The sequence below is a fragment of the Oryctolagus cuniculus genome, chromosome 4 (assembly GCF_051225735.1).
Source record: "Oryctolagus cuniculus isolate XC-2025 breed Fujian yellow rabbit chromosome 4, ASM5122573v1, whole genome shotgun sequence".
Taxonomy (NCBI): domain Eukaryota; kingdom Metazoa; phylum Chordata; class Mammalia; order Lagomorpha; family Leporidae; genus Oryctolagus; species Oryctolagus cuniculus.
Genome location: NC_142870.1, coordinates 126379391 through 126404513, shown reverse-complemented (window position 1 = coordinate 126404513; position 25123 = coordinate 126379391). Strand labels below are relative to the sequence as shown.

At 38.8% G+C, this 25123-nt stretch overlaps 1 pseudogene; it reads right to left on the bottom strand.

The window, feature by feature from the left end:
* LOC138849529 (transmembrane emp24 domain-containing protein 2 pseudogene) overlaps positions 1-24360 on the bottom strand; it is a 29511-nt pseudogene extending 5151 nt beyond the window's left edge.
* Positions 24361-25123: the final 763 nt, after the last annotated feature.

The following is a 25123-nucleotide window of genomic DNA, read 5'->3' as shown; positions in this document are numbered from 1 at the left end:
GGGTCTTCAGAAAGTTATGGAAAATGTGTAGTGTGAAAAAACTATGCATATATTTCAAATTTTTTTGCACCAGTTTAAACTTACAGTTTAATTCTACTTCCCACAAACTTTTCGAAGTACTCTTGTACGTTACTTACAGCTTTCACCTTGGCAATATTCCAGTGTCCTCAACTTTAGAGTTTCATATAATAAATTCCTGTTGATAAGATTTTTTTTTTCCTACCTAGTTTTTGGCTGAAGATGTTGGAAGTGATTTGGGAAAGCTGGACTCTGAGACTTGACAGCAGTTACACACTTATAAAGCCTGTCATATTTTTTCCTTACCTCTTATTTCTTTATGCAGCAGAAAGTCATTTATGCTAATTTGCCCCTATTTGCATATAGGTTATGGAGTTCTGTGCAAAGCATGCTTAGAACTCCTTTTAAGTGTCTGTTTGGATCAAAGGAGGACTGTGTGATAGCTGTTGTCTGACACCAAGCTGTGTGGTGTTGTTTTCATTAAACATTTATCACACTTCCAATGTGACAGCAGGCAACTTTGTGCCAGGATAACATGTTTTCATGCCAAATTTATTAAGCAAGACTAAAGGGATCTTGTTGCTTTTCACCAGTGGCGAAGGGTAAATGTTTGGTTCAAAAGTGGTATACCTTGAACATGTGTCACTGTAACACACAGAAGAAAGTTTAGACTGTCAATTTTGTTAAACAGGTAAACAAATACATCTTTATGTAATAAAGTGTGCACTGGATTCACCTTCATTTTTTTTAAAAAAAGATTTATTTATTTGAAAGGCAGAGTTATAGAGAATCAGAGGCAGAGAGAGAGAGAGCTCTTCCATCCACTGGTTCACTCCCCAGATGGCTGTAATGGCCGGAGCTGGGGCGAATCTGAAGCCAGGAGCAAGGAGCTTCCTCTGGGTCTCCCACTCAGGTGCAGAGGCTCAAAGATGTGGGCCATCTTCTACTACTTTCTCAAGCCATAGCAGAAGTGGAGCAGCTGGGACTCGAACCGGTGACCATATGGGATACCATCACAGCAGGTGGTGGCTTTACCCATTATACCACAGAGCCAGCTCCCTTCCTTTTTAAATTAAGGTTTTTACAATGTACTTGAGAATTTAATGAATATCCTAACAGTTGCCCATTATGTTGTCGGGCATTTTATAATACACTGAAGTTCATTATCCATTTTCCACTGTGTAGGCTTGAGTATTTGTCACTAGGTATTAGTTCTGATTTGTGAGAAAGAATTTGTGATTTTTTTAAAGATGAAGTCAAGGGGGCTGGTGCTGTGACATAGTAGGCTAAGCCTCTGCCTGCAGCACCAGCATCCCATATGGGCACCTGTTTCTGTCCTGGATGCTCCAGTTCTGACCCAACTCCCTGCGAATGGCCTGGGAAAGCAGCAGAAGATGGCCCAAGTGTTTGGTCCCCTGCACCTGTATGAGAGACATGGAAGAAGCTCCTTCCTGGCTTTGGATCAGCTCAGCTCTGGCCAAGCAAAGAGTTCAACAAATAGTATGAAAAATTTAAAAAAATAAATTGAAACTGTTCCTTGACAGTCAAGACAAGGGCAGCTCAGGTCATTCCTTCTTGAAGTGACAATTTCACTGCTACAGTTTTTGTTTTAGGAGCTCTATTAGTTTTGTATTTGTCTCTTTGGGACTGGCTTATTTCACTAAGTATGATGTTTTCCATATTCATCCATTTTGTTGAAATGACCAGATTTCATCTTTTTTTTTACTGCTGTGTAGTATTCCATAGTGTACATATCCATTATTTCTTTATTCAGTCTTAGGATGATGGGTGTTTAAGTTGATTCCATATCTTAGCTACTGTGAATTGAACAGCAATAAACATGGGGGTGCAGATAGCTCTTTTATTTACTGATTTAATTTCCCTTGCATAAATTCCCAAGAGTAGGGTGGTAGGTTTATATTCAGATATTTGAGGTATATCCATACTGTCTTCCATATAGGTCTTACCAGTTAACATTCCCACCAACAGTGGATTAGGGTTCCCTTTTTCCCACATCCTTGCTAGCATTTGTTTGTTGATTTCTTTATGAAAGCCATTCTAACTGGGGTGAGGTGAAACCTCATTGTGATTTTGATTTACATTTCTCTGACAACTAGTGATCCTGAACATTTTTTAAAGTGTCATGTTTCTTGATCTCTCTATGTATTCTGGTTATTAATCCTTTATCAGTTGAATAGCAAAGTGTCATGCTATATACTTCTGCATGTGGAAATCCAGTTTTCCCAGCACCATTTGTTAAAGAGACTGTCCTTGCTCCAGGGATTGGTTTTAACTTCTTAGTAAAATATAAGTTGGTTATTGTGGGGAGCAACTCGGACTAGACTAAGTTACTGGAATTAAGACTTATTCTATGCATCTGCTCTCCCACAATATGGCACTGGGAGAGGAGTAAACAGCTTCTACACAGCTGCCTCCAGTTCAACCAATAAACAGCAGGACCTGCTCCTGATTGGAGGAGAGCAGCGTACTTGGCGTGTGGGTAGCAGAGTTGGGATTGGTGGAAGAGGACTATAAAGGAGGAGAGAGACAACATGCACCACGAACATCTATCTGAAGGAACACCTGTGCAGCCCCCGAGAGAGCCAGCCGGTGGTGTGCCACTCCCCCGTGGAAGTGGGGAAAGTGGCTAGGGGGAACCGCCCTTCCACGGAGGTGGAAGGGTCGGTAGCCAACCCGGGAAGAACCAGCAGCAAACCCGGGAAGGGCCGAGCAGACAAAAGAACAGCGCAGGGTCCTGTGTCGTTCCTCCAAGAAGACGGGGAGCGACAGGTTATAGATACTTGGATTGATTTCTGGCATTTCTATTTTGTTCCATTGGTCTATCCATCTGTTTTTGTACTAGTACCACACAGCTTTGATTATAAGGGCCTTGTAGTATGTATTGAAATCTGGTACAGTGATGCCTCTGGCTTTGTTTTTGTAGTATAAGATTGCTTTAGCTAATCGAAGTCTCCTGTGCCTCATATGAATTTAAGCATCATTTTTTCTAGGTCTGAGAAGAATATCTTTGATATTTTGATTGGTATCACATTGAATCTGTAAATTGCTTTTGGAAGAATAGACATTTTGATGATGTTGGTTCTTTCAATCCATGATCATGGAAGATTTTTCCATTTTTTGTATCTTCTATTTCTTTATTTAGTGTTTTGTAATTCTCAACATAGAGATCTTTTACATCCTTGGTTAAATTTAATCCAAGGTATTTGTATTTATTTGTAGCTATTGTGAATGGTATTGATTTTAGAAGCTCAATCTCAGCCTTGGTGTTGAATGTGTATACAAAAGATGTTGATTTTTGTATATTCACTTTATATCCTGCTACTTTACCAAACTCTTCTATCAGTTGCAATAGTCTCTTGGTGGAGTCTTTTGGATCCACCATGTATAGAATCATGTCATCTGCAAATAAGGATAGTTTGACTTCCTTTTTCCCAATTTGTATCCCTTTGCCTTCTTTTTTTTGGCCTAATGGCTCTGGTGAAAACTTCCAGGACTGTATTGAATAACAGTGGTGAGAGTGGGCATCCTTGTCTGGTTCCAGATCTCAGTGGGAATCCTTCCAACTTTTCTCCCTTCAATAGGATGCTGGCCATAGGTTTGTCATGAATTGCCTTGATTATGTTGAGGAATGTTCCTTCCTTCTATATCCAATTTGCTTAGAGTTTTCATCATGAAAGGGTCTTGCATTTTATCAAATGCTTTCTCTGTATCTATTGAGATAGTCATATGGTTTTTGTTCTTCATTTTTGTTAATGTGATGTATCGCATTGATTGATTTGTGAATGTTGAACTATCCCTGCATACCGGGGATAAATCACACTTGGTCAGGGTGGATGATCTTTCTGATGTGTTGTTGGATATGATTGGCTAAAATATTGTTGAGGATATTGCATCTTTTTTCATCAGGGAAATTGATCTATCATTCTCTATCTCTGTTGCATCTTTTTCAGGTTTAGGAATTAAGGTGATGCTGGCTTCATAGAAAGAATGTGGGATGATTCCCTCCCTTACAATTGTTTTGAATAACTTGAGAAGAATTAGAATTAGTTCTTTAAATGTCTGGTAGAATTCAGCAGTGAAGCTGTCTGGTCTTGGGCTTTTCTTTTTTAGGAGGGCCTTTATTACTGATTCAATTTCCATATGGTTACATGTCTGTTTATGTTCTCTGTGTCTTAATGGTTCAGTTCCACAATCTGTCCATTTCTTCTAGGTTTCCCAGTTTGTTGGCATACAGCTCTTTGTAGTAATTTCTAATTATTCTTTTTATTTCTGTGGGGTCTGTTACATTTCCTTTTTCATCTCTAATTTTGTTTATGTAGGTCTGCTATCCCCTTTTTTTGGTTAGTTGAGGCAATGGTGTGTCAATTTTGCTTATTTTTTTTAAAAAAAAGCTCTTTATTTTGCTGATCTTTTGAATTGTTTTTTGATGCAATTTTGTTGATTTTAACTCTTTTCTCCTATTAGGTTTGGGTTTGATTTGCTGTTGTTTTTGTCTTTTAACTGGAGAGTTGAGGCCATTTACATTCAAGGTGACTATTGGTAAGTAACAACTTTTCCCTAACATTTTTCCAAAAATATTCCTATTTTTCACTTTGAATATCCTTTGAACTTTTATTGGGAGATTTTCTTCCTTAACCTTTTTTTCATAGTGATGACACTGTTGCTGCATTTTTGTGTGTAGCACATCCTTAAACATCTTTTGAAGGGCTGGATGGGTGGTGACAAATTCTTTGATTTTCCGTTTGTTATGGAATGTCTTTATTTCACCTTCATTCATAAATGAGAGCTTTACAGGCTATAGAATTCTGAGTTGACAGTTTTTTTCTCTTAAGACTTGGGCTATATCATGCCACTCTCTCCTACCTGTAGGTTTCTGATGAGAAGTCAGCCATGAGTCTAATTGGAAATCCTCTCCATGTAATCTGGCATTATTCTTGTGCACATTTTAGAATCTTTTCTTTTATGTTTTACTTTGGTGAGTTTAATCAATTTGTAGTGATGAAGATATTTTCTGGTCATGTCTATTAGGAGTTCTGTGTGCTTCCTGTACTTGGATGTCCCTTTCTTTCTCCAAATTATATAACTTTTCTGTTATAATTTCACTAAAAGGGCCTTATAATCCGCTCTCTATTTTCACACCTTCAGGAATTCCTACAACCCGGATGTTCAGTTGTTTGATAGTATCCTGTAGATTCCCAACAGTGTTTTTTAGTTTTCTAATTTCTTCTCCTTGTTTTTGTTTTGACTGTATAATTTCCTGTGTTTTGTCTTCTAAGTCAGATATTCTTTCTTCTGCTTTACCAATTTTGCTGTTAAGGCTTTTCACCGCATTTTTTTTCATTTGTTCCATTGAATTCTTCATTTTATTTTTATTTCTCTTTACAATCTCAATTTTTTTTTCATGTCCTGTGTAGATTTTATTAGTTTGTGTATTTGCTTCTGATTACTTGTATGTAGTCTTATGATCAATTTTTTGAACTCCATTTCTGGCATTTCTTCAATCTCATCATCTTCACAATCTTGTATTGATGTGTTGTGTTCTTTTGGGGGTATAACATTGTCTTCCTTATTCTTGTTTGTTCAATTAGTGCATTTGTTATTCAGCACTTGTGGAAGATATTCTTTGGTTTCTTTGTTTGTTCACTGTGGTGGCTTTTATCTGTACTATTCCTCTGTAGGTAAGTGGAGTGTCTGCTTTCAGTCAATATCTAGAGGCATGTGGTGGATGTGCCAAGGTAGCTCTGTTTAGTTCTCCAGGGTGAAAGATCACTGGACTCAAATTAAAATCTGTTCTAAGCCGGTGCTGTGGCTCACTAGGCTAATCCTCTGCCTTGTGGTGCCGGCACACCGGGTTCTAGTCCTCGTTGAGGCGCCGGATTCTGTCCCGGTTGCCCCTCTTCCAGGCCAGCTCTCTGCTGTGGCCCGGGAGTGCAGTGGAGGATGGCCCAAGTCCTTGGGCCCTGCACCCCATAGGAGACCAGGATAAGTACCTGGCTCCTGCCTTTGGATCGGCGCAATGCGCTGGCCGCAGAGTGCTGGCCGCGGTGGCCATTGGAGGGTGAACCAATGGCAAAAAGGAAGTCCTTTCTCTCTGTCTCTCTCTCACTGTGCACTCTGCTTGTCAAAAAAAAAAAAAAAAAAAAAAAAAAAAAAAAAAAAAAAAAGAGCTTTAGCCCAAGCTGCAGTGCTCATTAACAGAAAAAAAAAGTGATAAAAATAGCAAAACAGGGGCTGGCACTGTGGCGCAGTGGATTAACACCCCGGCCTGAAGTGCTGGCATCCCATATGGATGCCGGTTCTAGATCTGGTTGCTCCACTTCAGATCCAGCTCTCTTCTATGGCTGAGAAAGCAGTAGAAGATGGCCCAAGTCCTCTGTACCCACATGGGAGACCTGGAAGAAGCTCCTGGCTTCGAATCGGCACAGCTCTGGCCATTGAGCCATCTGGGGAGTGAACCAGCAGATGGAAGACCTCGTTCTCTCTCTCTCTCTCTCTCTCTCTCTCTCTGCCTCCCCTCTCTCTGTGTAATTCTGACTTTCAAATAAATAAAAAAACTTTAAAAAAAAGAGCAAAAACAAATTCAGTCATGGGAAGTTATTGACTACCCTATGTATGTTCATGGACTAACATAAAGCAGATGAATGGTGGTGTCGTACACTGCAAATGTAACAGAGTTGTGCAGAAGAATTATCTCCTGTAAGTACATGACTTTTCCAATTTATATCATACACATTTACTTCTGGAGCTGATTGCATCAATGCATGATTTAACCTAAATTGACAACCAAAACTAACTGTCACATTTGAACTGTCAGTAGTTTTAGGAAGACAAGTCAGTTGAATTTTCATTTTGTCCTTTAAGCCTCAACAGATGGCAACAGAAAGGATAGAAATAATGATTTTAATGAAGTTAATGTGCTCCTTGAGTTGATCTGGAAATTGATCTTCTAGGGAAGGAGCAAGTGGGTCAGGAGAGTACAGTGGAGGAGGGTGAGGGACCAACACCTTTTCCTCATTTTTAACTGAAAAATAGCTTCTGATTCTACCTCTATGTTTTTCTTTAATAACAATATAATATTTGTGAAAACATCTTGATTTGTGCATATAGAGTCGCATGTAAGGAAACTAAAGTGTGGTGTAATTAAAAGATTTATCCCAAGCTCACTCAATCAGGATGGGCTAGAAGTGAGCTTAGCACCCAAATTTCTTGATTGTGTTGGGATGCAATTTGTGTTCAACTGCCATTTCCCTTTTCTTTATTCTATGTGGATAATATGAATGAAAAATTTTTAAAGCTTTATTTTGTTCATATGAAAGGCAAAGTGACAGAAAGAAGGGAGGAGAGAGAGAGAGAGAGAGAGAGAGAGAGAGAGAGAGAGAGATCTTTTATTTTTTAGTTTACTCCACAAATGGTTGCAGTGGCTAGGGCCAGGCCAGGCTAAATCCAGGTTCCAGGAACTCCATCAAGTTCTTCCATGCGGGTAGCAGCTACTTGTCTATCTTTTGCTGCTTTCCCAGGAGTACTAGAAGGAAGATGGACCAGAAGTGGAGAAGCTGGGACTTGAACTGGCTAGTTCTCTGATATGGCATGTTGGGATTGCAAGCCACAGCTTAACCAGCTGCACCACAGTGCTGCCCCCTGCCCCCAAATGCAATCTTTTAAAACAAGTTTCTAAACTCACTAAATAAAATGTCGACATCTTAGGGCTGTCCACAAAACAAAACAAAACAAAACAATAGGCTATGTGTCCATATAGAAACAGACTTATTTAAAAAAAAATGGCTCATCTGATTATGGAGGTTTTACAAGTCCAAGTCTGGCAGGTGAGACTGGCAGCCTGGAGATCTAGGAAAGAGTTGCCATTCAAATCCAAAGGCAGAATCTGCCACAAAGTCAATAGAGCAAAAGTTGCAGAGGAAGTCCCTATTTTGGGAGAATGTCAAGCCTTCAGCTGGGTGGGCAAAGGTTACCTACATTATGGAATATGATCTGCTTCACTGAAAGTCACTTAATTTTTAATGTAAATCACATCCAAAACATCCTCATAGAAGCATTCAGAGTAATGTTTGACCAAATATCTGGATACCCGGGCCTAGCTACGTTGACACATAAACTTGACCTCCATAGTCAATACTGATTAATAAATATGTATAACATAGTTCCAGCGTAACAGTTGGGAATAAATATTGAAGAAATTATTTTATCCTCCCCATATCCAATCCTGATTTTAAACCTTCAGGCCATTTTTTTTCACCTAGAACATTAAATATTCTCAGTAAATAATTTATAACATAACGAGTGGACATTATATTCTTACTCTGTCCATCTTGAAACCTAAATTAAAACTAGTAAGAATTTAATTGAAAACAGTTGTAAGAAGGAAACATTCATATGGCTTATAATTCAACAGTTTTATTTAAAGAATAAATTAATTTAGTTCTCCTATTAGGTGTCTTTTCAAGTGTTATTACACAATGAATTAAAATTAAATTCTTAAGATTTGAATCAAATAAAAGGTTGAAAACTCAGGATTCCACAGCTGCTCTTTTCTAGCTTATTTTTAATTTGGTTGGCAACCCTATTTCATTTGATTGATCTTACATAGATAAAAATGTATTCAGTTTACATTTCAATCAGTTGTAAAGTCTATTAAAACAATCAGTCAACAAATATTTACCATGTACAAACTTTTTGACCAAAAATAACTTGAAGTCGTATGTGCACACCTGACACAGGCCTCTATCTGGGAGAAAAATGAGTCTTCAAACATCAGAGATACTTCTCATTACCTTAGATCAAACAATCTTTTACTTAAAAGAAAGGCCAGAAAATGCCATGTGCCTTAAATAAATAACTGTAAGGGAGATTTAAAAATTTCTGAAAGAGCAAAGCTATGAAATGTTCTGTATAATAAATGCTCTTTTGTATGATGCAATATTAATAAAGCACAAGCATTTTCATGATTAAAATCGGACCAAATTCCAGAGCAGCTTTGAAGAGTGATAAAGTAAGTATTTATTTTTCAATTAATCTAATTTTATTCAAAGCCAAAATGTTAGCATGGTAATGGAACATGAGAAAGGCTAAATAGTTTTTGCCTTGATCCTTCACCCATGAACTGCATGACTTTGTGTTATATTTTAAATTTTCTTATAAATTGGGGATAAACTCAAATATGTTTTTGGGAGCAAAACGTCAAAACACTCATCTGATGCACTAAAGATTCTAAGCCGGTCAATTTCAAGGAACGCGTTAAAACTGAGCTTGCCTTACAGATCACAAAGATTGATATTTATAGCAGCATAGAGTTATTGTCAAGTATTTTTTAGGAAATGCAAATCATTTTTGTATTTTTAAAATTTTATTTAAGTTATACAAGTTTCTTGTATTTTATATATACAGATTTAGGAACACAGTGATACTTCCCCTCCTATCCTCTCTCCCTCTCACTCTCCAAACCTTCTTCCTCTTCCCTTTCACATTCCCAGTCTTAATTTTTATAAATATCTATTTCACTTTACTTAATGATCATATAGTTAACCCTACACTAAGTAAAAGAGTTCAACAAATAGTATAAAGAAAAAAAAAACACTGTTCTTCAATGGAAGAGACAAGGTCTATAAACAATCATTGACTCTAAAAAGGTCCATTTCACTCCAATACATTATATTTTAGGCACTCTATTAATTATCTTGGATCAGGAAAACACATGATATCTACCTTTTGGGGACTGGATTATTTCACTGTTTAATGTTTTCAGTTGCATTCATTTTGTTGCAAAAAACAGGATGAAATCCTAATTATAAGTTTGTGTTCATTGCAGTGTTAGAGATCTGCATATGTTAGAAATTCAGCAGTCTGGTAGCCATTAGCTTGAAATTTTTATACAAATTTAAGTAAAAGAATTACTAAGAAAACCAAATTTGTTCTATATGGAATCAATGTTTTTTAATGCATTACTTGTAAAATCACAAGGATACATCCTAATTACTTCGTTATAGAAAACAGAAAAAGCTCTTTTAGCTGATTTATGTTGCATAAATTACAACTTAAAATACTTTTTTTGGGGGGACTAGTTTTGTAGTATAGCACGTTAAGCTGCCTTCTGCGATGCCAACAGCCTATATGAGTGCTGGTTCCAGCCCTAGCTGCTTCACTTCTGATCCAGCTTCCTGTTAATGCACCTGGGAAAGCAGCAGCAGATGATCCCAGTGCTTGGCCCTCAGAAATCCACATGGGAGACCTGAATGGAGTTCCAGGCTTCTTTGTCCTGACCCAGCCCTGGTGGTTGTAACTTTGGAGAGTGAACCAGTAGATGTCTGTCTCTCTTTCCTTCTCTGTAACTCTGACTTTCAAATAAAACAATTAAAATAGTGAATTAATTATAAAATCTCTCTTTGGAAGCTTACCCAAAAGGAAAAAAAAAGATGGAATTGTTAATTGTGGAAATGAAACAATATTACTTATCTAATTTATTGATTGGTAGTTATCCTTTTTTCCATTCCTTCAGTCAGTCTGTCAGTCTTTCAGTAAATATTTGCCCAAGTCACTAAAGGTGTTGCTTGAGGAACTGCTGAAGATGCTGGATCCTGTCTTTCCTCCTCCTAGCCATTAATTTCTATCTTTCACCATGTAATGTCTTTCCTGTCATGTCTCCTTTACATCTAGCCACCACACTACATCTTGGATAATCATCCATCTAACATCCTTCTGCAACTCAGACTTGACTTGCCATTCTGGGTCCTGCCATTGACTCAGCCTGTCTGGGTTTTTGCTTCTTTTAACACTGAACTGGTAGTTGCTCCACACCTGCACTTATATCTTTTTCATCCAACTAAGTCCTTGCCTTTGCTCATAGCCTTTCTTCTGCTTGTAACACTGTTATCCTTTCCCTTTCCTGGGCTATTTTAAGCTATTCTTCAGGCCCCAGGGGAAATGTCTCTACTCTTGGTTGCCCAGATTTCCTTATTCGTTTACTGATCATTTTAGATTGAAATTATCACTTCTGTGTTTTTGTCATTTTTTTGTCTCAGTCTGTGCCTCCTTATTAGTGCCATCCTATTCAAAGTGCTTAATTCAGCGATCCTATTTACAGCCAGGGTCCAGATTACTCATCTGGGCTCCAGGTCTCCAGTCCTTCTCTAATTATGAGAAATGACACCGTTTCATCAACAGAAAAATTTTTTGAGTGATTACTACAAACAAGGCACTGCACTGGGCTTACAGTGATGAAGAGGAAATGTATTTTCCCTACCTTTAAGGGAGTTTGCTAGCTAACTTGAAAGAGGGGGACAGAGGGGGAAGAGAACTAATTGTTTAGCAATTTTTTAAATCATAATAATATGTAGAATATATTCTGGGCATTTCATTTGCAGTTATAAAAGTTAATTTACTCATAGATAGACAGATAGACTGGTTGCTGACCCCAATAGCTAATAATCTTAGAACTCTGCTCTGTGGTGAGAGTTTACTGATGTGGGGAAACTGCCTTACCCTTGCACAGTGGAGAGCTGGGAGGCGGCCCAGCTGACCATGAAGAAGCTCAAATAGAATGCTCCTCCTTATCCATCATGCTGAGCTACCTAATATGTGAGGTTGTTGGTGGGGATCTAGTGTGACTAGGATGTGTTTAACTCTGGTTTCCTTAAGGAAGGTAAAACTCTTTGCTCCTGTGATTTCAGTTCAGAGGAAAAGGAAAAAAGATAAAGAACTTGGTCTTTTTTTTTTTTTTTTTTTTTTTTTTTGACAGGCGGAGTTAGACAGTGAGAGAGAGAGAGACAGAGAGAAAGGTCTTCCTTTACCATTGGTTCACCACCATGGCTAGCGCCCTGCACCGATCCGAAGCCAAGAGCCAGGTGCTTCCTCCTGGTCTCCCATGTGGGTGCAGGGCCTAAGGACTTGGGCCATCCTCCACTGTACTCCCGGGCCACAGCAGAGAGCTGGCCTGGAAGAGGGGCAACTGGGACAGAATCCGGCGCCCCGACCGGGACTAGAACCCGGGGTGCCGGCGCTGCAGGTGGAAGATTAGCCTAGTGAGCCGTGGTGCCGGCCCAAGAACTTGGTCTTTACTTTTGATGATGCTGCCCGCACTCCAGCTGGATGTGGACATATTTCCAGAGCTCACTGAACAAATCCCTGCTGGCAAATTGTCACTCTCTCCTTCACCACAGATGACTGCAGAATCTGGAGTCCTGTGCTGAGAAAGTTGAGTGTGCAGCAAAAGCACCATGGTGTTTACTCCCCAGACACCCACAACTCTTCTTCTGATTCTGTCTCTGGTGAAACAGATTCCTCAGGATCTGGAGGACACTGCTCTTCCTTCTACCACAGGATTTTTGCAGCTACTGCACACTCTGACTCAAATTTTCTTCTTCATAACACCCCTCCCTTCTTCACTACTTACTTATCTTTCAGCTTTTGATCTAAAAACTTGTCATTGCCTCTTACTTTTATAAGGTTTTATAGCAAATCAAGTACTCTTTCTTGTGGCACTTATCTATTAGCAATTGGATTGTCTTTATTTGAATGACTGACAAAAGTCTATCTCCTGAGCTTATACTTGACATTTGCACTGGAGAGCCCTGAGAATAGAAAGGAATATCAATAGCTAAATATTTATAAATTTATTAATATAAAATGATTTTCTGTTTACTTGTCAAGAATTTCAATTATATGATAACTTTGATGCTTAGGATACATTGATGTTAATCATTGAATATCATTGCCTGACATAGCATCTAAGATATTGTAGCTAAAAAAATAATTGCTAAGAGAATAAATTAGTGAATATTACCCCTAAGGAATTTTTTTATCTTTTATTTAAGGAATATAAATTTCCAAAGTACGACTTATGGATTACAATGGCTTCCCCCCCATACCGTCACTCCCACCCACAACCCTCCCATTTCCCACTCCCTCTCCCCTTCCATTCACATCAAGATTCATTTTCGATTATCTTAATATACAGAAGATCAGCTTAGTATACATTAAGTAAGGATTTCAACAGTTTGCTCCCACACAGAAACATAAAGTGAAAAATAATAGAGTCAAGTTGGGAAATGATAATTTCTTTTTTTTCTTTTCTTTTTATTTTTAGAGAAGATCAGTTTAGTATACATTAAGTAAAGATTTCAACAGTTTGCACCCACATAGAAACACAAAGTGAAATATACTGTTTGAGTACTCATTATAGCATTAAGCCTCAATGTACAGCACATTAAGGACAGAGATCCTACATGAGGAGTAAGTGCACAGTGACTCCTGTTGTTGACTTTACAAATTAACACTCCTGTTTATGGCATCAGTAATCTCCCTATGCACCAGTCATGAGTTTCCAAGGCTATGGAAGCCCCTTGAGTTCTCTGACTCTTATCTTGTTTAGACAAGGTCATAGTCAAAGTGGAGGTTCTCTCCTCCCTTCAGAGAAAGGTACCTCCTTCTTTGAAGACCTGTTCTTTCCACTGGGATCTCACTCACAGAGATCTTTTTGTCAGAATGTCTTGGCTTTCCATGCCTGAAATACTCTCATGGGCTTTTCAGCCAGATCCCCATGCCTTAAGGGCTGATTCTGAGGCCAGAGTGCTATTTAGGACATCTGCCATTCTATGAGTCTGCTGAGTATCTCGCTTCCCATGTTGGATCACTCACCCCTTAATATATTCTATCAGTTAGTGTTAGCAGGTACTAGACTTGTTTATGTGCTCCCTTTGACTCTTAGTCCTTTCATTATGATCAATTGTGAACTGAAATTGATCACTTGGACTAGTGAGATGGCATTGGTACATGCCACCTTGATGGGATTGAATTGGAATCTCCTGGTATGTTTCTAACTCTACCAATTGGGGCAAGTCAGCTTGAGCATGTCCCAAATTATACATCTCTTCCCTCTCTTATTCCCACTCTTATGTTTAACAGGGATCACATTTCAGTTAATTTTCAACACTTAAGAATAACTGTGTGATAATTACAGAATGAAACCAGTCATATTAAGTAGAACAGACAAAAAAAAATACTAAGAGGGATAATGTATTAAGTTGTTCATTAACAGTCAGGGCTATGCTGATCAAGTCACCATTTCTCATAGTGTCCATTTCACTTCAGGAGGTTTCCTTTTTGGTGTTCAGTCAGTTGTCACCGATCAGGGAGAACATATGGTATTTGTCCCTTTGGGACTGGCTTACTTCACTCAGCATGATGTGTTCCAGATTCCTCCATTTTGTTGCAAATGACTGGATTTCGTTGTTTCTTACTGCAGTATAGTATTCTAAAGAATACATATCCCATAATTTCTTTATTCAGTCTACCGTTGATGGGTATTTAGGTTGGTTCCAGGTCTTGGCTATTGTGAATTGTGCTGCAATTAACATTAGGGTGCAGACCGCTTTTTTGTTTGTCATTTTAAACTCCTTTGGGTAAATTCCAAGGAGTGGGAAAGCTGGGTCGAACGGTAGGGTTATCATCAGGTTTCTGAGGAATCTCCAGACTGACTTCCATAGTGGCTTGACCAGTTTGCATTCCCACCAACAGTGGGTTAGTGTCCCTTTTTCCCCACATCCTCGCCAGCATCTGTTGTTGGTAGATTTCTGTATGTGAGCCATTCTAACCCAGGTGAGGTGAAACCTCATTGTGGTTTTGATTTGCATTTCCCTGATTGCTAGTGACCTTGAACATTTTTTCATGTGCCTGTTGGCCATTTGGATTTCCTCTTTTGAAAAATGTCTATTGAGGTCCTTGGCCCATCTCTTAAGTGGGTTGTTTGTTTTGTTTTTGTGGAGTCTTGATCTCTTTGTAGATTCTGGTTATTAACCCTTTATCTGTTGCATAGTTTGCAAATATTTTTTCCCATTCTGTCGGTTGTCTCTTCACTCTCCTGACTGTTTCTTTTGCAGTACAGAAACTTCTCAATTTGATGCAATCCCAATAGTTGATTTTGACTTTGACTGCCTGTGCCTCCTGGGTCTTTTCCAGAAATTCTTTGCCTGTGCCAATATCTTGAAGGGTTTCTCCAATGTTCTCTAGTAACTTGATGGTGTCAGGACGTAGATTTAGGTCTTTAATCCACGTTGAGTGGATTTTTGTGTAAGGTGTAAGGTAGGGGTCTTCCTTCATGCTTCTGCACGTGGAAATCCAGTTTTCCCAGCACCATTTATTGAATAGACTGTCCTTGCTCCAGGAATTGGTTTTAGATCCTTGGTCAAATATAAGTTGGCTGTAGATGTTTGGGTTGATTTCTGGTGTTTCAATTCTGTTCCATTGGTCTATCCATCTGTTTCTGTACCAGTACCATGCTGTTTTGATTACAACTGCCCTGTAGTATGTCCTGCAATCTGGTATTGTGATGCCTCCGGCTTTGTTTTTGTTGTACAAGATTGCTTTAGCTATTCGAGGTCTCTTGTGCCTCCATATGAATTTCAAAATCATTTTTTCTAGATCTGAGAAGAATGTCTTTGGTATCTTGATTGGTATTGCATTGAATCTATAAATTGCTTTTGGAAGAATGGACATTTTGATGATGTTGATTCTTCCAATCCATGAGCATGGAAGATTTTTCCATTTTTTGGTATCCTCTTCTATTTCTTTCTTTAAGGTTTTGTAATTTTCATCGTAGAGATCTTTAACGTCCTTGGTTAAGTTGATTCCAAGGTATTTGATTGTTTTTGTAGCTATTGTGAATGGGATTGATCTTAGCAGTTCTTTCTCAGTCATGGCATTGCTTGTGTATACAAAGGCTGTTGATTTTTGTGCATTGATTTTATATCCTGCCACTTTGCCAAACTCCTCTATGAGTTCCAATAGTCTCTTAGTAGAATTCTTTGGATCCTCTAAGTACAGAATCATATCGTCTGCAAAGAGGGGTAGTTTGACTTCTTCCTTCTCAATTTGCATTCCTTTGATTTCTTTTTCTTGTCTGATGGCTCTGGCTAAAACTTCCAGAACTATGTTAAATAGCAGTGGTGAGAGTGGGCATCCCGGCCTGGTGCCAGATTTCAGTGGAAATGCTTCCAACTTTTCCCCATTCAATAGGATGCTGGCTGTGGTTTTTTTATAAATTGCTTTGATTATATTGAGGAATGTTCCTTATATACCCAATTTGCTTAGAGTTTTCATCATGAAAGGGTGTTGAATTTTATCAAATGCTTTCTCTGCATCAATTGAGATAATCATATGGTTTTTCTTTTGCAGTCTGTTAATGTGGTGAATCACATTGATTGATTTGCGAATGTTGAACCATCCCTGCATATCAGGGATGAATCCCACTTGGTCTGGGTGGATGATTTTCCTGATGTGTTGTTGTACTCTATTGGCCAGAATTTTATTGAGGATTTTTGCGTCTATGTTCATCAGGGATATTGGTCTGTAATTTTCTTTCAGTGCTGCATCTTTCTCTGGCTTAGGGATTAAGGTGATGCTGGCTTCATAGAAAGAATTTGGGAGGATTCCCTCTTTTTCGATTGTTCTGAATAGTTTGAGAAGAATTGGAGTTAGTTCTTCTTTAAATGTCTGGTAGAATTCAGCAGTGAATCCATCTGGTCCTGGGCTTTTCTTTGTTGGGAGGTCCTTAATTACTGTTTCAATTTCTGTCTCAGTTATGGGTCTGTTTAGGTTTTCGATGTCTTCCTGGTTCAATTTTGGTAGATTGCATGTGTCCAGGAATCTATCCATTTCTGATAGGTTTCCCTGTTTGCTGGCATACAGGTCCTTGTAGTAATTTCTGATGATTCTTTTTATTTCTGTGGTGTCTGTTGTGATGTTTCCTTTTTCATCTCTGATTTTATTGATTTGGGTCTTTTCTCTTCTTTTTTTAGTTAGTTGGGCCAATGGGGTGTCAATTTTGTTTATTTTTTCAAAAAAACAGCTTCTCGCTTGGCTGATTTTTGTAGTGTTTTTTTGGATTCAATCCTGTTAATTTCTTCCCTGGTTTTAATTATTTCTCTTCTCCTACTAGATTTGGGTTTGGTTTGCTGCAGTTTTTCTAGGTCCTTGAGGTGCGCTGAAAGCTCATTTATTTGGTACCTTTCCAATTTCTTGATATAGGCACCTATTGCTATAAATTTGCCTCTCAATACTGCTTTTGCTGTATCCCATAAGTTTTGATATGTTGTGTTGTTGTCTTCATTTACTTCCAGAAAGTTTTTGATTTCTCTTTTGATTTCTTGAATGACCCAGTGTTCATTCAGGAGCATGTTGTTCAGTCTCCATGTGTTTGCATACTTTCTGGGGTTTCCTGAGTTGCTAATTTCCAGCTTCATTCCGCTGTGGTCTGAGAAGCTGCATGGTATGATTCTAATTCTTTTAAATTTGCTGAGACTTGCTTTATGGCCTAGTATGTGATCAATCCTAGAGAAGGTTCCATGCACTGCTGAGAAGAATGTGAAGTCTGTAGATGTAGGGTTGAAAGTTCTGTAGATATCTGTTAGATCCATTTGGGCAATAGTGTCAATTAAATCTGCTGTTTCCTTGTTGAACTTCTGTCCGGATGATCTGTCTATTTCTGAGAGTGGAGTATTGAAGTCCCCCAGTACTACTGTATTGGAATCTAAATCTCCCTTTAAGTCCCTTAACATAGCTTTTAAATAGACCGGTGCCCTGTAATTAGGTGCATATACATTTATAATAGTTACATCTTCCTGTTGAATTGAACCCTTAATCATTATATAGTGTCCCTCTTTGTCTCTCTTAACAGTTTTTGTATTAAAGTTTATTTTGTCTGTTATTAATATGGCTACACCTGCTTTTTTTTGGTTTCTGTTGGCATGGAATATCTTTTTCCAACCTTTCACTTTCAGTCTGCATGTCTCTTTGTTAGAGAGATGTGTTTCTTGTAGGCAACAAATAGTTGGGTTGTGTTCTGTGAGCCAGTCAGCCAAACTGTGTCTTTTAACTGAAGAATTCAGACCATTAATGTTTAATGTGACCATTGATACGTAGTGACTTTGCCCTGCCATTTTCCCGGAAATATTTTCTAGTAAATGCTTTGAGCTTCCCATGCTCTTTTACTGGTAGGTGTTCTTCCTTTCCCTTCTTTCATATTGATGGCCGTGTTTCTGTGTTTCTGAGTGTAGCACATCTTTAAGTATCTTTTGCAGGGCCGGATGAGTGGACGAGTGGCCACAAAGTCTTTCAATTTCTGTTTGCTATGAAAGGTCTTTATTTCACCTTCATTCACAAATGAGAGCTTGGCAGGATATAATATTCTGGGCTGGCAATTTTTCTCTCTTAGCACCTGTGCTATGTCTCGCCATTCCCTCCTAGCCTGTAGTGTTTCTGATGAGAAGTCTGCTGTGAGTCTGATTGGAGATCCTCTGAGAGTAATCTGATGTTTCTCTCTTGCACATTTTAGCATCTTTTCTTTATGTTACACTGTGGTAAGTTTAATTACCACGTGTCGTGGTGAGGATCTCTTTTGGTCATGTTTACGAGGGGTTCTATGAGCTTCCTGTACTAGGATGTCTCTGTCCTTCTCCAAACCTGGAAAGTTCTCTGCTAGTATCTCACTAAAAAGGCCTTCCAATCCTTTCTCCCTCTCCACGCCTTCAGGAACTCCTAGAACTCGAATGTTGGTTTTTTTAATAGTATCCTGTAGATTCCCAACAATATTTTTTAGATTTCTAATTTCCTCTTCTTTTCTTTGGTTTGACTGTATGTTTTCCTGTGCTCTATCTTCTAAGTCCGATATTCTCTCTTCTGCTTCACCCATTCTGTTTTTAAGGCTTTCTAATGTGTTTGTCATTTGATCTATTGAGCTCTTCATTTCATTTTGATTTCTCTTCACTATCACACTTTCCTGTTCTACTAGTTTCTGAGTTTCATTTTGATTCTGCCTTAAAATTTCATTTTCACGAGAGAGATTTTCAATCTTTTCCAATAAGGATTTCTGTAGTTCAAGGATTTGCTTTTGAAAACTTCTAAATGTTCTTATCATAAATTTTTTGAAATCTGTATCTTGCATTTCTTCTATCTCATCATCTTCATAATCTTGGTTTGGGGTGTTTTGTTTATTTGGAGGCAGCATAGTGTCATCGTTGATCTTGTTCCCTCGATTTCTGTGTTTGTTGCTTGGCATAGTTAATTCTTCTTTCGTCACTGTGCGTTTTTTTTTTTTATTTTATTTTATACTATGTCCGTGTTAAGTGGACTGCCTGCTGTTGGAGGATCCTTAGAGGCCTGAGATGGGTGCGGGCTGAGAGCTCTGCTTGGTTCTTCCTGGTTAAGGGTGTGCAAAGGTGACACCCTCAGGTTATGCGTGGTAAATCTCTCTCTTTTTATTTATTTATTTATTTTATTTATTCAGGGGGTAAGTAACACTGCACGGCATGGCTGTGCAGAATTGATGATATTTAGCTTCCAGTCTGTGGCTTCTACCCCCAGAGTCCGTTTAGGCTCCTCTGGACTCCCACTGGGTTGCCTAGGCTACTGAATTGTAGTGACTCAGTTCCTTAGCTCTCCCCCGTTGATATGTAAATCCAGAGAGGGGGCCTGCTCTTTGTCTCTTGGGAATTCTTCAAGCCTTGCAGCCTTGCAACCTTTGCAAGGTTAGGGGGAAGAGAAACCCCGAAGCTTTTTTTTTCCTTCTTTCCGGTAGTGAGTTTGCTGCACTTTCCGGCCCCCCTCTAGATTCTGACCCCCGTTTCCCCACCAATGTCTCAGGTTATTGAGCTCACCTCCCCTTCCAGCGCCGATGTGTGGACTCGGAGCCCTGGACGTCCCAATTCTCCCCGCTGTTGTCTGTGTGGCATGCACTCCCCTTCGAGCACTGGCGTGCAGACCCTGCGGCTTCCGTGGCTCGGTCCCGCGGCTCGGCTTCAGCTCGGTGGGCGACCTTGTTCTCCCAGTAGGTCCTCTACCCCTAAGGAATTTTATCTTTAAAAAGAATGTATAGAAGCTTTCTTTTCAAAAAACTGTACATTTATATGCACAGTAGATCATGTTTACCATAGTCACAGTGAGCTGTTTCTTTTTCCTAGGAAGGAAGCGTGACAGCAGTGTAGTACATCCTTGCCATTTTGTTGAATTATAATTTGGTGATTAAAGACAAAAATAATAAGGCTCAAAGGGCAGAAAGAAAAATAAATAGTCATCTGTTTTAATAAAAATCATGTCTATGTGTTTATTTCTTTTAACATTAAAAGGTGGCTCTATCCCAAGATTTTGTTAAATACAAACAAACAAACAAACACAAAACAGGGACAACGGGGTAGAACTATCCATACTAAATTAAAAAGCTTACTTCAAAGTCCTGTAATTACTACATTCATGCAGTCAGATTAAACTCTGTCATGTAATGAACACATTAGCCATTCTATTCTCACACCCACTGTAAAGAATGCCCATCTGAAATCCCCATAAATCTCTGTGAAATCTGAGCTCATTAAATTTAGGCCCATTGTCATTTCATTCCAACCCTTTTGTGAGGGCACAGAATTACAGCAAGATGGAAGGAATCTCGGCTTTGACTGTCTCATCTTGACTTCAGGTAGGGCCAACCTGGACACCTGCATCAGCTGAAGAATATGATCCTTTAAAGATATTGCAGCTTTTAAAAAGATCTTTAAAAATTAATATTCAGCTGTGACTGGGTACACTGAGAATGTTTTTTGTTCTTGGGTTATTATTCTCTGAATAAGCATTTTGTATACACTAAAATCATATTAAAGTACTCTTGGTTGTCCCTTTTCTCTCAAGATCAATCTAATTGTTTACCTGTCTTGTGATAATGTCAGATGCCAAGCAACCAGCAGTTACTTGACTGGAAAGATTTTTGTTTCTCTTGAAACAAACTCACTTTAGCTGACACTGTACACAGAGATCTGGGACAGCAGAAGGGTGACTGATTGAATCAGGGCCCCACACCTGTCTTGGCCATGGTACAAGTTCTCCTTAGAGGTTTCAGAGTAAAGGACAGAAGCAGATCATAGCTTCTGCTTTGAGTGAGTGAAAAGTGTGAAAGAAAACACAGACACAGACAATGTCAGGGCTGGAGTAGAAGTGCAGTGCAGGTGCTGGGCCATGTGTGTATGCCTACATGAGCAGATATTTGTAAAGCATCTACAGGCTTAGTCTTTTGGAGTAATATGGGTAAAATCTGGACATAGTGTGGGTTCATTTAATTGATAGAAATCTTTGAATGTATAAACACATGGAGGATTTTAATCCGTTAGCGCTCACCCAAATAGATACAAGTATAGCAGCTGTCTTTTTGAGTTGTGTCTTTTGCTATCAAAGCCGCTTAGAACTTAAAACCAATACTATGGTGTCTAGTTGAGGTAAGCCCAGGTCTTCCATTTCTTATCTCCTTCTACTCTACTGTTCCTATGTGTATGTGTACACCACCACATACTCCCCATACAAACACACACACAAAATAAAATAGTGGACCTTAAGAACTCAAAAATAATAGAGTTATTATCTTCCAAAATTTGGGGCAAGTAGGATCCACCATATTTATTATTATTCTTTAAAGATTTATTTATTTATTTGAAAGGCAGAGTTACAGAGAAGGGGGATAGCAGAAGGAAGAGAAAGAGAGAGAGAGAATGAGAGAAAAATCTTTTCCATCTATTGGCTTGCTCCCTAAAAAAATGGCTGTGATGGCTGGACCTGGAATAGGCTGAAGCCAGGAGCCAGGGGCTTCTTCTGTGTCTCCCATGTGGGTATGGGGGTCCAAACTCTTGTGCCATTCTCTGATGCTTTCCCAGGAGCATTAGCAGGGAGCTGGGTTGGAAGTGGAGCAGACAGGACTTGAATCGGTGCCCACGTGGGATGCCAGTGACACAGACGGTGGCTTTACCTGCAAGACACAGTGCAGGCTTCAATTATCATTTTTAAAAAGGTGTTTTTAGCAGATCCATATAGCAGTGAAAGCAATGCAGCGCTTGCCAGATTAGTTTATCAATTTGAAAAAAATTTTATTGATTGTCTCTTTAGTGGGGAGAAAATGGGAACAGGGAGATTTATTACGCAGCTGCTGCAGTGAGCCCAGTGAAAGTGAATAAGGATCTTGTCTGACTAATTGATGTGCTGTGGAGACTGATGCAAGTTGAAAGATAAGAGGAGGCAGAGATGCTTCTATGTTTGGGGGAAAATGACTTGTGGAATGAGTGATAAATGGGGCAATAAATTTGTCTATGAGTATTGTATTGGGAGCAGGAGGTGGGGAATTAAGCCTCAGGAGAGGGAGGACAGAAAGTAGAGGGTTATAAATGCAGAGCTGTGTGATATTTTATATAAGTTAAAGCATCTTATTCAGCTCAGGGCTTCACTGTCTTTGATTCTTACCTTTCCTTCCATCATCAATTAGATAATATTTAAAATTTTCTTCATGCTGATACTAATTATCCATTGCCTGGGTTATGGCAATGCCTTAAGATTTGTCTCCTTATTTTAGTCTTTCCCTTGCTCCAGTACATCATCTACAACTTTGCAGCTTGCTTTTCCAAGGACAGCTCTTCATAAATAATGCCTTTGGTTCCCTGTTGTCTACAAAATCTAAACCAAACATTTTTAGGATGGCTTTTCAGCTTTAATGAATTATTTGCAAACCAACTGGTCATTGTTATCCTACCTGGACATAGCAAAAATAATACGCTTGCTGATTATCACAAATATTTGATGCTTTCCCAGCTCTGCACATTGGTTCTACTGATCCTACATGCATTTCCTAAATTAGCACACCCCAATCCTAACATTCGTTCTACCATAGTCACCCCAACTGAAGAGAAATGATTTCTCAATTCCTTGACATTTCACCAGTGTAGTATGTGCTGTTCATTAAATTTTATCTTAGATTATATGTATTTGATCATATTCCTTAAATCTCTAAGAAAAAAACTTTAGGTTGCTTAAAGACAAAAGCTTTCTGATAGAATTTTGAAAAATTTTGGCACCCACAGCTACATTTTGCACATAACTGCATCCAATAGTTATTAAAGTAAATATGGTTTCTCCTAATTGTGTTAGATTTCCAATATTTCAGTTAGGGGTATTTGATTACAAGCAAGAGAAAATGACTGTTAAACTTTAAGCCAAATGGAAAGAAATTATGGGATGTTTATAGTGCAACTCACAATGCTAAAAGAAAAGTTGAATAACCAGTTCTCAAAAAGGACAGAAAGCAGAATGTCCCAGGGATACAGGGAGCAGGAATACCCTGAGAATCTCCAATAGTGTTTCTGTCTCAACCTCATTTTAGTCAAGATTCAAATTCTGGGGAGAAAACATTTAATTGCCTTAAACTGGGTCACACACCCTGCTTGGAGAGGGACTCCTTGGCTGACAGTCCTGAGGACATTGTGTGCAGTACAGAACAGGTTATTTCCCAAGGCAAAATCAGAAGAAATAGATGTTCAGTGGGTAGTAACAGTAGATTCTGATGTATCTGTCTTATACAAAATCTCTGTGTTCATTCATTCATTTTTTCAACCAATCAAAATTTACGGGGTGCCTATTCTTATCAAGAAATGTACATATATTTGGGGATATAAATTTGAGCAAATTTAGTCCATATCTTTTAAATGTTTCCTGTATAATAGCTATATTACAGTATATATATCTTTATATATATATCTTTATATCACTTTATAATTTTATTAAAATTAATAGTAAAACAATTAAAATCCCATGTCTCTAGAGGCTTTTCATTGCATTATCCTTCTTTCATTTCCTATGTGACTTCCACACCCTGTGGATGCCCGATCCAGCAACTATTCCTTAACTCTTTCACTTCCTCATCAGGGGCAAGTGTGGTAAATGACAAAAATCAGAGAGGACTCCATGCAGACTGTCCAGAATCTTAGGGATCTTGTTAAGGAATTTAGATTTTATTTCCAGTATGTTTGGAGGCTACCACTTGGGGATAACATGAGAAGACCAAGGAGACAGGAGTGAAAGCAGAACATCTATCAGCAGTGGGATGTCACCAGGGTCTCATGGGACATTAGACAAGGGTGGTAGCAGGGGACAGGAGAAGAGAGGACAAGTTCAGGACACAGTTTTGTTGTAGAGCAAGCAAGGCTTGCTTGTATATTGGATGTGGAGATGAGAGAAATCGAGGACAACCTCCAGGTGTACAGAAGTGCCATTTTCTAAATTCCTCATTTTCTGTCGAACTGACTTCCACAGTGCCATTTCTTCTATCTCATTTTGCCCATTAATCCAAAGTCCCTTTTACTATTTCCCGGTCAGTTCCATCTTGCCTTTATTCCCTTCCCTATGAAACTTGGATTAATGATTCATTACTTGTTCTACTCTTATTAACATTGCAAACTTGTCAGCTAGTTTCTTCCCATTGTTCCTGTCTGGTGAAGAACTGACTGAACTGTCCATCTTTTACAAACCTTTGAGTGGACTGTTGAAATATCACACAAGAAAACTTATCAGGACACAATAAACTCAGCCTCCAGTCTCAACTCTGAACACTGGGAAATGTTGCCACTTCTCTTTTAACTCTTCCTTCTCTTCACTATTTACACTATTCTGAAGACTCTCTTTTTCCTTATTGTTCCTGGTTCTTATCACATGAGCCCCCCACATCACAGAGAACACAGACATCTGAGAAAAAGATCTTCTTTGTCCTCCTGTTAATAGGTCAGCAAACCTCTCCTCCTGTTCATCTAGATGGGATGCTCCTAATCTCATATGGACTCTACTTCCCCCTGGGTTCTGGCCTGTCTCATTCTGTGGCCCAGCTTCATTGGTTATTCTTCCTCCCTTTCCTTTTGTCATATGGATTTAAATATCCAAAAACTTCATCCTTAAAAACAACATTGGACATGCAAACGACTAATTCCAGTCCCCCACCCCTTCCAGCCCCTTTCCAGAATCGCTCATCCTCTCCATAGCTAAACATTTTGAAACAATAACAATGCTTCCTCAACATTCTCAGTTCCTGAACCTGCAATCTGACTTCCTCTTACACTGCTCTAAATAAAATGCTCTTGTAAAGGTTACAAACAAACAACACACACAAATGGCGACATTCAGCAGGCATGCATCAAGTCTCATTTTACTTAACATTTCCTCAGCTCTAGGTCCTGGGCAACGTCATCTTTTCTTGGCATATGCAGCACTATGCTTTATTGGCACTTTT